This window comes from Carassius auratus, chromosome 2 (genome assembly GCF_003368295.1).
Source record: "Carassius auratus strain Wakin chromosome 2, ASM336829v1, whole genome shotgun sequence".
NCBI classification, from domain to species: domain Eukaryota; kingdom Metazoa; phylum Chordata; class Actinopteri; order Cypriniformes; family Cyprinidae; genus Carassius; species Carassius auratus.
The window spans coordinates 7,641,703-7,658,608 of NC_039244.1; positions in this window are offsets into that span (position 1 = coordinate 7,641,703).

The window sequence follows — 16,906 nt, forward strand, 5'->3', positions numbered from 1 at the left end:
CCTCACTGCCTTCCGCTCCCAGAGAAAGTTTGTAAGTTTCCCTCTCAATCTGGGAGTCAAGGACTCTGCTTCCAGGGATCCAAGTGCAGTCATACCAGGTTGTTAGGTCATCTTTTGCCTCTTTGGTAAGCTGCTCTTATGGTTGAGCTTGTGGGGAGGGTCATCTAGGAGCCTCCTGTTCCCAGATGGAGCATGTGAGTTCTTCTCTCAATCTGAAAGCTAAGAACTCTCGGAAGTCAAGGCTTTTATCAGTTTCCCCTTGGGTTGGTCACCTAAGAGTCTGCCACTCCCAGAGCTCTGTGCGCAATCATACCAGGTTGTAAGACCACCTTTTTCCTCCCTGTTAGGCTGATCTTATGGTTGAGCTTTGCAGTGCTTCTCTCACTCTAGAGTAGGGGTCGCCAACTGGCAGACTCTAGTCCGAATCCAGACTGCGAAGCCTTTTGGCATTATGAAACAAACAACTCCAAATGCTGTTTTCTAATAAAATCTAATTTATATCAAGCACATCAAAGTCAGCTCAGTAGAGCCTTTTGGGTCCTATGGCACCAAGGGTTGCACCTAAAGTTAAATGTTGCTACAGTCAGACATGTGGCGTGTTTTTGTTTCCATTGTGTTTCCCTAATGGATCCCCTCCTTCACCCCGAATTCACCCAAGCCCACCGCGACCAACGAGCCATTGCCACATGGAGCGACAGTGCTGAGGATTGCCACGGAGCCAGAGCCCAACGCCTGCCACGATGGACAAAACCATGGATGGTGTGAGCGTGGAGAGGAGCTCCGCCCCATGCACTGCGGCTGAGGGGAGTATGGCACGGTGGAAGTGCCAAAATGAAGAGGAGAGGGCTCCAGCTCCCAAATCCAGTCCAGAGTGCCCTCCAGTGCCTGCTCCTAGAAAGTACCCTCCAGTGCCCACTTCCTAGAAAAGCGCTCTTAAGTGTCCGCTCCTCCAGACAATCCTGTTCCCATGTTCAGCCTAGAGGGGGCTCTTGATTCAGAGTTTAGCCCCGAATGCATGGAGGCTCATGAATGACCGCCCTTCCACCCACTACTGCCTGCTCCTCTGCTGTCGTCTGTGGGTAGAGTTTCCCTTGACTCTGCCTCCAGCCTCCGAGGCCTGGACTCCTTCTCGGCTCATTGACCTGTCGGTTCCACCATGGCTCCTAACTCCCTCCTCTCTGCTGTGGCCCAGCAGTTCACTATCTCCACCGGGCTCCCTCTTTCCTCCATCATGCACATCCTGGGACTCCACTCCTCTGGCTCTCCGTCTCAACCTTGGGCTCCTCCACCACCTGCTCTGCCGCTGTAACGGTTTAATGATCTGCAAAATAGAATGAGTTTTGATGATAACTAAACAAATATTTAATTATGATAATACTGATTCATCACTAGAAATAACATCAAAAGTGCAAAAAGTTAGGTAAAGTTAGTAAAAATACATTTAGACACAAAATAACCACAAAAAGCAGCTTTCAGATGCCATCTTTATTTTTTTTTTCTCAACCGTCACAGAATGGGATGCACAGGATTGTGGGATATCAAAGGCAGCAAAGAATACATCTATGCTGCAAAATTCGATCAGAAGAAGGTACCTCTGGAGACTCCGAAGTGAAGTAGAATTTGTATTTGGATGTGCCTTGATGCCTTTCTGCCTTGGAATGGAATTTTAGAGCTTTCAGATGCAGTTCTTGATTAGCTTGTTTAGGTGTGTTTGATTATGGTTGGAGGTAAAATCCAGAGAACAGTGGCATTCCAGGACCGAAGTTGCCCATCACTGATCTAAATGGAGGTGGGGGTGGAGTTACAAGGTTTTGTCAGCAGTTTGAGAATCCAATAAAGTTATGAGGTTTAGTCATTGGTTTAGTCATTGGTTAAATATTTGTAAAACCCACAAACAGACATAATGATCTATTTAACATTGTGTGTAATACCCGAGTCAATCAGATCTTCAATTGTATTTGATTATTTTGAAGTTTGTAATTTGTATTATTTGAGTGCATCTTCGATGTATTTTCTTGTTAGACCATATGAGAGCCTTTGATACATTTATCTTATTCATTTGCCTGACAATGTATTTTTGTGTTATCTGATAAGCAGATATATTAGATCTATATTACAAGATATTTGTAAGAAGTATTCCTTTATGTACACATTGTGAATCTCAATTCACATTGTTTATTGTTCTTGTCTTATTTTATAGTTTTACTCTTCCCTTATTAAAATATGCAAAAGGACATTCCATGTCTGTGACGTTAATGAGGGAAAGTTTAGCTTGCTGTTGAAGTATACACAGGACATATATGGAGAAAACTAATTGTGTAAACAAATTAAAGATTCAATCAGGAGCGTGGTTGAAAAATGAGGAGCCGAATTTCACAGAAAGGCTCAAGACAACAGGATATAGTAAATCAAATCCTAGTGCCACAAGTTTGAAGCAAGTCCACTACTAGCAGCTTGAACAGCTTTCAACATTAGAGCAAAAGAACAGTTATTGACAATTCCAATTCGGCAAGGAGATTATCAAATTTGGGGCAAGTAATCAAGATTGATGGTCAAAGAGATGCACATCATGGCCATCACATGTAAATTCATGATAGTAATCATGATCACAAGCTCTTTGGCCTGACTCAACCACCCCCCCACCTCCCCCAACCCACCAAGAAGAAAAGAACCAGACTGAAATTATTTTAAGGGGACCTTTTAATCTGGTCTCCACAGATCTTCCATATGTCAAATAATGGCACAGAAACTGTCTTTTACAGATGTAGATGCACCAAAATGAACTTAGAAAGACTTATAAACGATACCAGTCCATTGCTTAATTCCATATCATATATGTAACCCACACATTTGGCTATCATGTTTCTAATTACTTATTGTGTATGTCTTTTTAATAACTATTGAATAGCTTAAGGATTCATATTCATGTTTAGTATGTGTGTGTTTGAATCTTCTTGCTTGAAACATTTCTGACAATCAAGTTTTTGTCAAATACACTATAGTATTATTGTTATAGGAATCATGTACAAAATTATACAACGCTTGGAAAATTCAGACCATGTGATTGATAAGATAACATATGATTTATGAACGGGCAGGAGAAACATCGCAACACCCCTAGCAAAGACAATATCTAATTGGTCAAGACAACATTTGAGGTGTGTCCGAAAAGCAAGTTGAAATACTCAGGACACCATCAAATTTAGCTCTTAGCTTTTGTTTTTAGATTTAGCTCTTAGCTTTTGCTCTTAGCCATGCTTTTTGTCATTACATTTTGCATTCTTTGAGTGCTGTTCCAGCATGCTTCGGCCTGAATAATAATAACTTTAACCTTTGCCTGCCCTCTCTACTCCAAATGTCCATCTAATCTTCAGCGGTGTTCCCTCCACCCACAGACATGCGCTAACTTTGGCACTCCTTCCACTATAAAAAACCAAGCTCAAAGCACAAAGACTGGCCAAACAGGGCCTTGCTCACTTTAGGCTTCCACAAGACACTAAAACAATTTCTGGAAGGGATGGAGGAATATGAATCCCCACTGGGCCTACAGATTATCCATAAAAGTTGTAAAGTTCAATTTCAAAAAGACATATTGGAAAATCTCTTATTCTAACAAGTGTTTCTGCTCATGTGTCCCTGCTTGATCCACAATGGAAGCGTACGTGATTTAAAGAGAGAACGTCGCTGAGTACTGTATGTAGCCGTCATGATTTTCTGAAGTTCCTTTTCAGGAGCACCACAGCATGTCCCACACAGGGTTTCACCAGGTGCACTCGTATTTTTATATTTATATACATATTTTCCAAGCTACAACATTTCAGTTTTTCTAATGTCCTGAAGCAGTGCTTAGTTGCAGTTTCATTTGTGCTCTTTATAGTACAGAGATTTATTACTTGCAATGTTTTTAAATGCTGATTACTGGATATTAAACAGCTGGAGGACACCAAATGGCAATGTATCTTGATGAAAGAAATCCATACACAGATGACTTCAGTGAATCAAAATAAGAAGTTGTCAACTAGGCATGAAAATGAATTCACTACTAAACAATACATCAAATATTTCATAAGAAGAGCCCTGAGCACACACCTTCTCTGACATATGTGGCTGTCTGCTTGAGTGATGAATGTGAACGTGCACTATTGTGTTGGATTGAAGAACACGTCCTGTATGTACTCACGGCTAAGCCGATGAGCGCATGAACAACGTATACATGCACCCAGTAAACAAACCGCTCAAACACCATCAAGGGTGACTGAGCTATGACAAGCACAACTGACACTTGTCATGCATCCCCTCCCTACTGCATCAATGCTCTCAGCGAGTTTCAGTCTGTCTACCCTCACAGCTCAAGGTTTAGCATTGACACAACACCATGCTGGAAGATTTCCCTTTACTGAACATCTTCATTTACACTTAAAAACGTATTAAAACAAATCTTAAGACACATCTGCTTCCTATGGAAGCCTGTGTCTGCCACTAACAAATATATATATATATATAAAAAAAGGCAATTGCAACTTTTTATCCTTGCGATTTTGCATCACAAGAATTGCAAGATATGAACTCACAATTGTGAGAAGAAAGAAAGTCAAAATAGCAATACATAAACTCACAATTGCATGTTATAAAGTCAAAATTGCAAGACATGAATGAAACAAAACAAACAGACTGAACAAAAAAGTCACAATTACCTTGCTTTATTTTTATATTCAGTGGCGGAAAACAGGATTTTTTTTTTTCAATAAATTCCTGTGCCTCAAAGTAATTTTTTATTTTTCTATTTTTTATAAACAGTGATAAGCATCACAATCACAAGATTTCACATTATTTGAGATCAAAAGTCATTTTCAGTTTTCAATTTTCAATGGTAAGATATATAATAATATTGTAATATCGAAAAAAGACAAGATTTGAAATTGACAGTTTTCAAATAAAATACTAAAAATGCAGTACAAAACATGTTTTGTAATATATGCCTACTAGAATTACTGTCAGGATGGGTGGCTCCTTCCCTGATCTTCAATTGTTTGTTTATGTACATTTGTGTCAAGCCCTCAAAGCATTGTAAGAACATGCTGTACCCAACTGGAGGTTGTAAATGTCATAAAGAGAGTGAGGGCTAGAAAACAAAGCTGTTTGCAGCCACATCTAGCCGAACAAGCTCTCTGAAACCAAAACTAATGGAGCAGCACAACAGTGGCACACACGGGCATTTTTTCTTTTCCCCTTTTTATTAAACTACAATAAAATCCATCTATTTTCTTAACCACACATGATTATTCTAATTATGGTGTAAAATCAAGAAAAAAAATTATTCTTCAAAGATTCACATAAAAAGTGGGAGACACATAAGCTCAGCTTATTAATTATAAGTATACAATATACTTATCAAAATGCACTAATTTTCAATTAAATGCCAATTAAATAAGAAGATTGGTGACTAGCTTAGTAAGGCTGAAGGAAGTTGTTTTTGGAAGGTTTGGGCTTCAGCCATCAAAATGAACAAATGTAGTGGTGTTTAGAAAGAGATGAGAATAATGAAAACTCCTACTTGCATTCACTTGACTGAACATGTCCAGGCTGAAAACTTCCAGACTAAAATGCAATATGCACCAATCTCACGTGTCATGTTAAGTGCATAGACCCCTCAGTCAGTAGTCACCATGATTTTGCCAAGTAAGTCATGTCCCTGGATCAACATCTTTTGATGACTCTGGATCAACATTACTTTCCAGAATATACCCAATCCCTACCCCTAAACCTAACCCTACCCATAATTTAATCTTAAAATCAGTCGGAAACTATAGCTGATTAACAAGGGTGAAGAAGCACCTAACCCTGATTGTAAGCCTAAAACAGATAGGCTGAAAAATTATATCTCTATTCTGATCCAGGAACATGTTGTACTTGGTGAAATCACTCTCACCCTCAGTCAGTGTAATTTCCCAATAGTGAGAAGTTCTGTGGTTGATGAACAATTTATAGGCTGTTTCGCTCATCTTTTATGAGGTATCAGCCAGAGATTCATGAGCTGGATTGCTTATCTAAAAGGAAACATAGCTGAGTTTACATCTATGAGTGCAAAAGGGTCAAATGATGGGAGTTAGTTTTCTAGGGTGGCTCCTTGTGAGCTGTTGAAACCCACCAGTAATGTGTGAGAGCTCGTATTGTATTCAGGATTTTGTGGTTGCATAGGGACTGTTCAAAATGAACTGCGAGAATACAGAGAAGAGTTTTGGTGCCAAAAGTTGAAGGTTATATTACTGGCCTGTATTTACAGTGAGACATACATTACCACAGTCACTTTAAAGGTCCTGAGTGTTACCCTATCAGAATACAGTTTTAACATCTAGCAGCTGCACAACTGCACTCTTCCTGCCTCAGGGTCTGCTGAGAGCATGTCCCACTTTTAGAGGGGATCGTCCAGAGCCACACAGATTAAATGAGATCCATGTCCAAAATACACTTGAGCATTAAAATAAATAGAGAGAAAAAGTGAATCAAATAAAGCAATATTATCCTTCACTTCGCTTTCACACAGTCTCTCTCTCTCTCTCTCTCTCTGTGTGAGGGAAGGGTTTTCTCCCTGGTTGACACTTATTGTCAGAAGGTCCTGAAGGATTCAAGTTGTATATGAAGCTTTATATGCTTAAAAAAATCACCAACCACCATAAAAGATAGAAAGAAAGAAAGAAAAATTAAGAAAAGAAAACTTTTATTATCAGGCAGCAATTAAACAGTCAGTTCTTGAATTTCATGTGTTGAAAGAAAAATGGGCAAGAGAAAGATTTGACTTTGAGCCAGTTTTGTTGGTCATCTGTTTCTAGTATATAATGGCTGAAACCTACCAACAGTGGTGTGTATCTAAATTTGTTGCAGACTAGATGGCAATGGTGTGACCTGATGGTGGTAGCCTCTTTCTTCAGAATAATGCAACAATGGATTTTTTTTTTTTTTTCAGGAATGGCTTGAGGATCATCTGCTAAAACTTTTGCTGTAATCCAATCACAGTACATATGATAAAACAAACAGGAACTTTCTATGCTTAAAAACTCGTTCATGGTATGAAGGACGGAGTAGATCTTTAAAGTATCCTATTTCCAATACATCTTAAAGTGTTTAAAATAAGAAAAAAGAAGGTAAGTAAATGATGACACTTTCTTTTTCCATGTCATTCCAAGCATGTATGTCTTTCCTCTGAGGAACACAAAAGGAGATGTTAGGAATAATATTAACACATAATTTACCTTTAAAATGAAAACACAGTAAGGAGGGACACTACCAAAAGATTTAAAAAGGCATTATAAAAGTTCCACAAATTTAGTCTACATGACTCTATATATTTACTATTCTGAAGTCAAATAAAAGCCCAAAGATTGCGCAATATCAGTTTGATTCACACAAGGTCTCTTACAAAACTCTGAGATGTAACAAGGATTTTCTCCACGCAGAAGCCTTTTATTTTTGTTTTCAGTACTAAGCTTTAAAAACAAGGCTGTATGTTAGATGTGGTATATGTCCTGGTTGACTTGAGATCTGGCTGCGGTTTTGACAGCAAGTCATTCTGAGGGCAGATGCTCTGGGACTTGGACATCTACTCCCCCCCCCCCCCCCCCGAAAAATCCCAATTCATCATTGTAGGAAGGTCTACTCCAAATAATACAGCGATTAATCACTTCTGTTAAGGCTCTGCATCACAGTAGTAAACAGTAGGCTATAAATATATTCAGAGAACAGTTATACATCAGCATTACATAGAATAGTCACAATATTTTTTTCCCTTACACTATTCTATTGATATTTTTATTTATTTGAGTATTTAAACAAAAAAAAGTTTAAAATCCGAGACTGGTGTTTTTCCAGCACTGACAGAACTATTTCTATGAGGCATAGCCAGCTTTTTTGACCAGCAGATCCATTCACGGTCAGATTACGATACTGTGCTGTGTACGTGTGTATGTTTTAGTGATGTAGTTGACAACATCCAACCCTATTAATTTGATTTATTTATTTATTCATTTAGCTGACGCGACTTACAATTGCTATATATTGTCAGAAGTCGCACACCTCTGGAGCAACTAGGGGTTAAGTGTTTTGCTCAGGGACACATTGGTGTCTCACAGTGGATTCAAACCGGGGTCTTATTTTGAAATAAAACAAAATTACATTTGTTTGGTCCCCAAAAATACAATTTTAAAGTTCCAATTCATCACCGTAACATTTTATATACATTAAATAGAAAAATCAAACAGGACCTAAAAATAAGTCACTTATGCTTGAGTCCCTGTAAAGTCAATATAAAGTATGTGTTCTGACTTTATCACACCACAGAAAAAAAAGTATTATTAACCACTATTATTAACCACCATATTTGAATGATAAAAAAACCTGCTAAGTACATAAAATAAGTAAAAAAAAAAAGAAAAAAAAAAAAAAAAAGCGTGGTATCCTCTGGTGTCAAACACTGGGGGCGTGTCTGCTGTCTGCACTGAAACCATGTCCACTTGTGGGAAAGCTGGCACCTCTTAACTTTTTTAAATAATGTTACAGTCTGAATGGATCCTCCTAGCAGCTTAATTGGATTCATAAAGCCATACATATTTGCTCGTGATCGGTGGCTCAAGTGAATCATCCAGCCACATTTTAGCCCCGCCCAAAAAAGTCCTGAACACAGAAATGGTGAAAAACTGTTTAACAGTCTAGCTCCTCTATTCAGTACTACATAATTCACAATCTTTGCAATGTGTTTCAGTAATACAATTTTGTAACGTTTATAATGCGCTTAGAAACAATTCTCAGAATTGACTTTAAGAGAGCCTTTGATCAAAAACAGTCAAATAGTAATAATGTGTAATATTACTATTTAAAATAACTAATTGTAATCATTCTTATTTGCAGATTTGAATTTGATTTGGCTCAAGAAACATTCATTTGTATTATTAATATTGAAAAAAAAATTGTGTTAACGGATACATGTTTTTCAGAATCTTCATCTCTGATGAACAAACTTCAAAAGAACAGCTATTATTTTAAATAGAAATCTGATGCAACTTCATACATGCCTTCTAAATGTCTAGTTATTTACTTTTTTTATTTTTAAAGACTAAATAATAATAATAAAAAAATAAATAAAATAAAATCAGTTCAACTTTTTCCCCCCTTGGCACAAGTTTAAAACTATTATTTGTGAATGTCATCCATCCATTTTCCAAACTGCTTGCACTATGTAGGGTCATGAGGATGCTGGAACCTATCCCAGCATCTTGGGGAAACACACTGGATGGATGGCCAGTTCATCTCAGGGAAAACACACACATAGACATACACACTCATACTCACTTACATATACCAATAATTTTACTGTTGAATAATATTTTATGTCTGTGGTATTTGCTTTAACAGATAAAGGCTAGTCTTTGAAAGAGAAATGCAATACGTTTTTCTTAATTTATTATGATGTGATTTATTGTAAGGCACACCAAATTTCTATACTTCTAGGTTAGACTCAAGATTTAAATGATTTAAATGTTAAATTTAAAAGTTTCAGACATCCCTTCAATTTCAGATTCAAATATACTTTGCACTTGTACTTTGTCTTTGAAAATGACAGAGAAAGATGAAGATTAGACACACACTCTGAAAATCAATTTGGGGCCATACTGCCCAACACGTTTATTTTATTACAACTTAAGGATGGAGATATATATCTCTTTCTATATATCTGAAACAATAGTCATGTTTTGTCCTTTAAACTCCAAACAATCATAATTATGCTGATTGATAGTATAATGCAACGTATAAATGCACCTTTCTATAAGGGCAAAAAACAGTTTCAGCTGTTGTGTTGTGTTTCAGTCCATTTTGATGATGGCTGCTCCCTGCTGTGGGATATTGATTAGCAGAGTACCAGGTGTAGTGAACAACTCTGTAGTTTTGTAGTTTAATATGATGAACACCCAGGACTATAGTTCCAGGACTATGCCCATGTTGCAGCTTTTCTCTGAAAGCTCACAGGAAACTGGAATAAGCATACCTTAAATGACCTGCACAGTCAGAAAAAATAAATAATAATAAAATAAAAATGTATAATAATAAGTAAAAATAATAATAACAGTAAAGTACTTCTTAGTCCATATTCGTCTCAAACTGCTGCCTTTTGAAAGCAAAGAGGCAGAATTCAGGATGGTAGTGTACCATAACATCGGTGGAGGTCTGTCTGAACTGAATAGTTAGTAGGGATGCACCAATCCAATTCCTGGATCATACTGGCATAGATAAACATTTTTGTCAGATCAGATATGGATGACATAGGAACCATCTAAATCAGAAACTGTGCGTTACCCATGGTTGTTACTATCAAAAAGGATGGGTATTTGAGTCATTAAATTTAAGATCACAAAAATGGTGAGATAAACAGTACAAACATTGAAATGTCCTACTGGGCATTTGTTAGATTAGCGAACTGGATGATTTTTTTTATTCATCTGTCTCTTATGCTCTTATTTCATTAAAAATACAGTAAAGCAATAATATTATGAAATATTAAACAAGATTTATTTGAAACAGAATGACCAATTTAACAATGTAAAATTATTTACAGTCATGTTTGATTAACTTAATACATCCTTGTTGAATATGTTGATAAAAAAATTTGTCTCAGGTTACTAATGTAACCATGGTTCCCTGAGTAGGGAACGAGACACTGCGTCCTCTAGGGGATGCTATGGGGAACACCTCGTCGTGACCCGTGTCTGAAGCATTCATTGAAAAACACCAACTTGTTGGCCGGCTACAGCCTCTGACGTGGCTAAGAACCTAGCATTTTCTACCAAGTCTTGCCTGTCACACAGGGGCTACCGCTAGCTTACGCATAGGCTTGCTGAAAGAGCTGTCTCAACAGTTCTCTAGTAGCAACACCCTGTTTAGACAGATATCCGAGCATACATAGGAGGAGTGGCGCCCAAGATGAGCGGGATTTTACCAACCTAAGAAAGGGCAAGAAGCAACCGTGCAAAACATTCACCATATATGATTTTAGAAAGAATGCAGAATACTAGCGTGCGAACTTACCACAGTGTGGATTTCAGAAAGTGTGCAAAGACTTCACGTGCACACTTACCATAGCATGGATTTTCAAATACTGTTCTAAGGAGGGGCTCTTGTGGCACTCTGATAAAGCAGCTCATAGATGGAAAAACAGTATGATTGAGAGTCATCAACTTGATCTATGGAAACAATACTGGAGCGCTCTTTTTGGAAAAAGAGGAGCACTGCTAAACTACCACGAGGATCACCCAAATAGTCCCTCATGTTGAGGGAAGTGATGCTTGAAGTGTATAAACAAATACACACTGGTTGAATTGACCCCAAGGAACCAAGGTCTAATAATCTCAAGAAAGGGAACGAGGCGGAGCGCGTAAAGAAAGTGCGTAGAGTCTTGCTTGCACACTTACCACTTAACCTGGATTTTAGAAAGTGTGCAAAGTGTTCACGTGCAGACTGACAACCATGTGGTTTTGAGAAAGTACACAAAGCTTAGCATGTGTACCTAAAGGTTCCTAAGCATCGCAGAGGCGCTGAATCGCATGGGAGAGGCAAGCTCAATTTTACAAACCTCGGGCGAGGGGAGCATCACCTGAGGCAGCATATACAAGAAGACTTCTGTAACTGCCACCTCAACTTCCCGCTAGATGCGACAGCACCACTAAGTGGCCAGGAGACCCCTCAGGGTGACCTGGCTGGACATTCATGAAATTCCCTGCAGTGCTGTGCCAGGCCTGATGATCAAGGAGGCTCCCGCAGAAGTGATCTCAGCCACCTAATACCGGAACATGAAGCCGGATGGCTGGTGCTGATGAGTGTTTAGTAAACACTTTAATTAAGCACTGCAAAGGAAACTAACAGAGTTTACTAGTAGACACATAACCACCAACAATTTAATACACATAAGTATATACAGAGAGGGTTACATACTCAACCACCCTCCTATGCTGGGGACCCGCTCAAGGGTAGCCTCCTTTTAGTCCGGACCATCTGTAAGGTGGTTGCTATGAACAAAACCAGACAAAAATATCATAGGTCCAGCATAGGAGACTGTTATGCGAGAGGTTTCCACCTAACCTTGATCAGGTGGAGAGCTGTTGGTTACAGGGCAATTAGGAAGGGGAGGATAAAAGCAGAAGTTAAAAATCCCTGAAGGGAACGAGTAGATTCCTCGGTATCACTCTGATTTGGACGAGAACGCTGCCTCGTCTGGATCACATCCCTTAGGTTCTGCTTATTTCCTCATGACCAGCGATTCGTCTTGCCCCTGCCTCCAGGTGGGGGAAGAGTGCAAGTCACGATGCTAGCCTTCTGTGTCCGTCTTTGATCCTCAGATCGAGACAGGCCAGGACCCCTATGTTGTTCTGGCTCGAACCTTCGTGGAACGAAGTATCTGAAAGCAGCAGCGCACGCCTTAGTCTCCCTGAACTTCTCGATCACAGTCTCAATGGAAATACCTATAAGTTCAGAAGGCGAAACCTGAGTATCGAGAAGAAAGCCTTTTTTTCTTCCCGATGTCTGCCAGGTTCATGCACAGACGTCTCTGCTGCCACCATGGCCGCCATAGTCCCGCCCATGGTGGAGGCGGCCTGCTTGGTAGCATGGAGAGAGGTCCGTGGTGCAGCGCGGCTACCTGATCAGGAGAAAGGCCCTTGCCTCCATCCAGGTCTCTTAGCAGATCAGCCTGATATGCTTGAAGCACCACCATCATGTGTAACAAAGCCACAGCCTGACATGCTGCTGCGTATGCCTTGCCATTTAAGCCAGATTAATTTCTGAAGGGGCTTAGATGGCAAGGAGGGAGCTTAAGATAGGATGTCTCCCCCACAGAAAGAAATTTTAAGGGGGGCATCCTCTCATAGCCTCTTTCGCGCATCACCTCGATGTCGGCAGATTTAATCTTATGCCAAAACCGATGGATGCGAGAAGAAAACGGCCTCTTTGACTCCTTTTTGATACTGTATCTGTATGGAGATCATGAAGAAATGAAAGGCTCTCCTGAGCTGGAGGGCTATGATCAGAAAGGTAACGCTCATTGAGTTTTTTTTTTTTTAAAGCCTTACATCGTCACCTTGTTAGCGCATTTTCATGGCAAGTCCAACTTTGACGCGATCCATAACCTCTAACAGCTCTACATAAGCAGGGCAGAAGAATTGAGAAGGCTTGGCCTCAGCTTTTTCACCATACTCAAATATTTTCTGCTTTTCCTGTGTAAAAACCCAGCAGAGCACTAATCTCAATATCTGATAGTGTTAAAGATATAACATCATCCTCCCGAGGCTCTCTCTCGTCTGCCGCCATTGAGAGCGCGAAAGGGAAAATCCCTCTTTAAAACATTCAAACAGATCCACCTGTATTATCATGAGCTCATTCTCCTCTGTGCCTCAGCAGCGGCAGTTCCTGAACTGCGGGAATCAGATGGCTGCCATTTTTTTTCCAGAAGAGAAACAAAAGATAGCAGAGCTTTTTTCCTTGAAAAAAAAAGCTCAAATGCACGCAGATTGCCTCCTCAAAGACATTGCGTGCATGCTCTTCACCCAAACAAATGACGCAAAGATTGCATGTGTCATCTGGTGTCAACCTAACACAGACACGGATGCACACATTGTCTAAACGTTTGCTAGTAGTTGCCATGATATACAGAGAAAGATCGCTCTTACCAGTTCTTTCAGATGCACGCTTCAAACAGAACAGTCAGTGAAGACGAAAAAAAGAATGATGTGTTCTCCCGGTGCCTGTTTATAGTCGCGCAGGTAGAGATGTCAGAGGCTGAAGCTGGCCAACAAGTTGGTGTTTTTTCAATGTATGCTTCAGACACGGGTCACGGCGAGGTGTTCCCCATAGCGACCCCTACAGGATGCAGTTCGAAGTTCCCTTGAAAGGGAACTTGTGGTTCTTGCTACTGTATTTGTGTTATATTAATGCACTGGATATGAAAAATCTCATGCTCTATTATAAAACAGGAAACAGCATTTGAATAGAATTATTGTAAACAATGTAAAAGTCTTTACTGTCACTTTTGATCAAATTAAAGCATCCTTTTTGAATGAGATGAGATTAATAAAAAAATATATATATATAAATATTAATGATTCCAAAATCTATGAACAGTACCACAGGATTTGTATTTGTTTCTGTTTTTTTGCCCATTTTTTTTTTTTTTTTTTTTTATGAGGTCATGTGTATTTAGCAAATTTCAACAATTCAGGTATCAGAATTAGATTGGAAAAATGTGGTATTGGTGCACCCCTAATAGGTACTCAGTTTTACGCATAAAACAAATCTGTGGTGACTATTTAGAATACATTTAGGAAAAAACAAAGGTATTTATCTGTGCACCATTATAAATAATTTAGAGACTGAACTCCTTCCTTCATCAAAAGAAGCTGTAACATAATAAGCTCACATTCAGGAGACAAAGAGCCTCCTGTGCTCAAAAAAAGGGCTGAATTAAAGACCTACCACTGCCCTTCCTCACACTAGAGCAGGATATGTACTGATTGCCCTGGATGGAGAATCATGGGTGAAGCAGAACCCCAGGGGCTGTAGCAGTTCATTAAAATGCACTGTTAAAGTATGTGATATTTACACCATTAATACATTCAGGGAGGAGAGGAGGGGTGTCTCCTCTGATAGAGGTACATTTGGCACAGTCAGTTAATGTTGCGACTCGTTCCTCAAGCACTGTTTGTGTTTGTCCTCTCCATGAAGTACTCCAGCACTACATATTTTGTATGTCTCCATAGATCTGATACACCCACTTCAGGTCTTGCAGTCTCCACTAATGAGCTGATGAGTTGAATCAGGTGTGATAGATGAGGGAGACAAAAAAAATATTGAGGGCTGGGGGTATTCCAGGGGCCTGTACCATGAAGCCGGATTATTTGGCTAGCCAGGTAAGTTTCCGTTTAGTTTGCACCAATCCTGGGTTTTAGGTACCATGTAAGTGGCTTGGCTTTTAGCTGCGTTTATTGCCATTGTAACTTACACTCCATGGCTAACCTGCTCCAGGGCAGGTTATGTTCTGGCTTAGAGATCTCAAACTGAAGCTGGACCAATCAGATGTGAGAGAATTGACACATGTCTGACACAGTCACTCCAGTTTATCTTGCTCCAAATTAAAGGTCACTAATGCTAAAAAAAAAAAAAAAAAAAAAATATTATTTTTATGATTTATATAATTATTGTGATTCATATTATCATTTATCTTTTACACACAAGCAATTTTACTTTAACAGTTATTATAAATAGTTTATTTTAAATAGTAATGTATACAGATAAGATACAGATCATAAGATTGCACTATTTAAAAAATAAAAAATCTGACCTTACATGTTTGAGTCTCTATCACTATATATTTTCAAATGTGTAAACTAAGTTAACGAGATCCACTTGTGACTACACTGATGGAGCAAGATCATTTATTTTATTAGTCCTCCTTCATATTTCATATGAAGTTTAAATTTGTCATATTCATCAATCTCTTAACCTTTAGCAAAACCTTTAACCTTCAGTTTTGAATATCGCTGGGTCTCTCGCGAGAAGTAAATCAAACTTCCTTTGTATTGCAAGGCCATGATTGGCTGTTCACCAGTGATGTCACATATTCATGTGCACGCACTCCACAAACTCAGGATCAAAGCCTGAGTTGACAAAGAAAGTTGATGATCAGCATCATGGTACCAACAAAGCCGGACTGGAGAGGTTTGGTTTTGTCAACTCAAAACTAATCCTGTAACTCTGAATTTGTTCAGCTGCCATCATGGTACAGGCCCCAGGACAGGTTTGAGAACCACTAACTTAATAGTGGTGATGACTATCAATGGCTGTGTTTAGAGTCAGGTGACAGGTGATGTCAATGGGTGGCAGACTCACTGCTCTGATTACATGCAAGAGATTTGCAACTAAATATTAGCTTTTAAACTTTAACAGTTGTTTTAAGTTAAATTGTCCTGATACTTATGCTTAGATCAGATCAGGGAATGAAACTCTAAAAGTGCTGTCCCTTTTATTTGGTAAAAGATGAATGTTGAAATGGCCAATAATAAAATGTGACATTCTGAAGCTTTGTCTCATATTCATCTTTTAGGCATATTTGCAGATGTCTTGACTTCCACAGCAGACAAAGCAATTTTGTCATTACTGTTCCAATACTTATGGAGGGCACTACACACACACACACACACACACACATATGTATATGTAGATGTATGATGAACACTGATGGCTACTGCAATGGGTAGTGGTATGTTTCAAGGACTCTGCCCATGCAGCTGAAATCTCATAGCTCATAAGAAGTACCCCTTAAAAAGGCCTGTACTTTCAAAAAACAAAAATAAAAAAAAAGGACAAAACTCATTAACTTCTTTCTTGGTGTATTGGTCTCAAACCGCTGCCTCTGGAAAGCAAAGAGGCAGCATTCAGGATGGTAGTGTACCATAACATCAGCTGATTTGGAGGTCTGTCTGAATAGTTAGTAGGGATGCACCAATCCAAGGATCATATCGGCATCGATACAAACATTTGTCAGATCAGATATGAATGACATGGGAACGATCTAAATTAAAAACTGTGTGTTACCCATGGTTGTTACCATACTATCAAACAAACAAACCAAAGAATTATGGGTTTTTAAGTATTTAAGGTATCTGTACATAAAATGTATTTTAATCTGTAAATAAAATGTCTGGTGTTTTTATTTTAAAGGACTGCATTTTGCTGAGATTTATTGTTGTTTCTGAATGCTGTAGTTCATGCTACTGGGCATTTGTTGGATTAGCACACTGGATAATTTGTTTTTCCCATCTTTTTTTTACGGTGTATTATACTATCAATGAATCAAAAATACAGAAAAAAATAA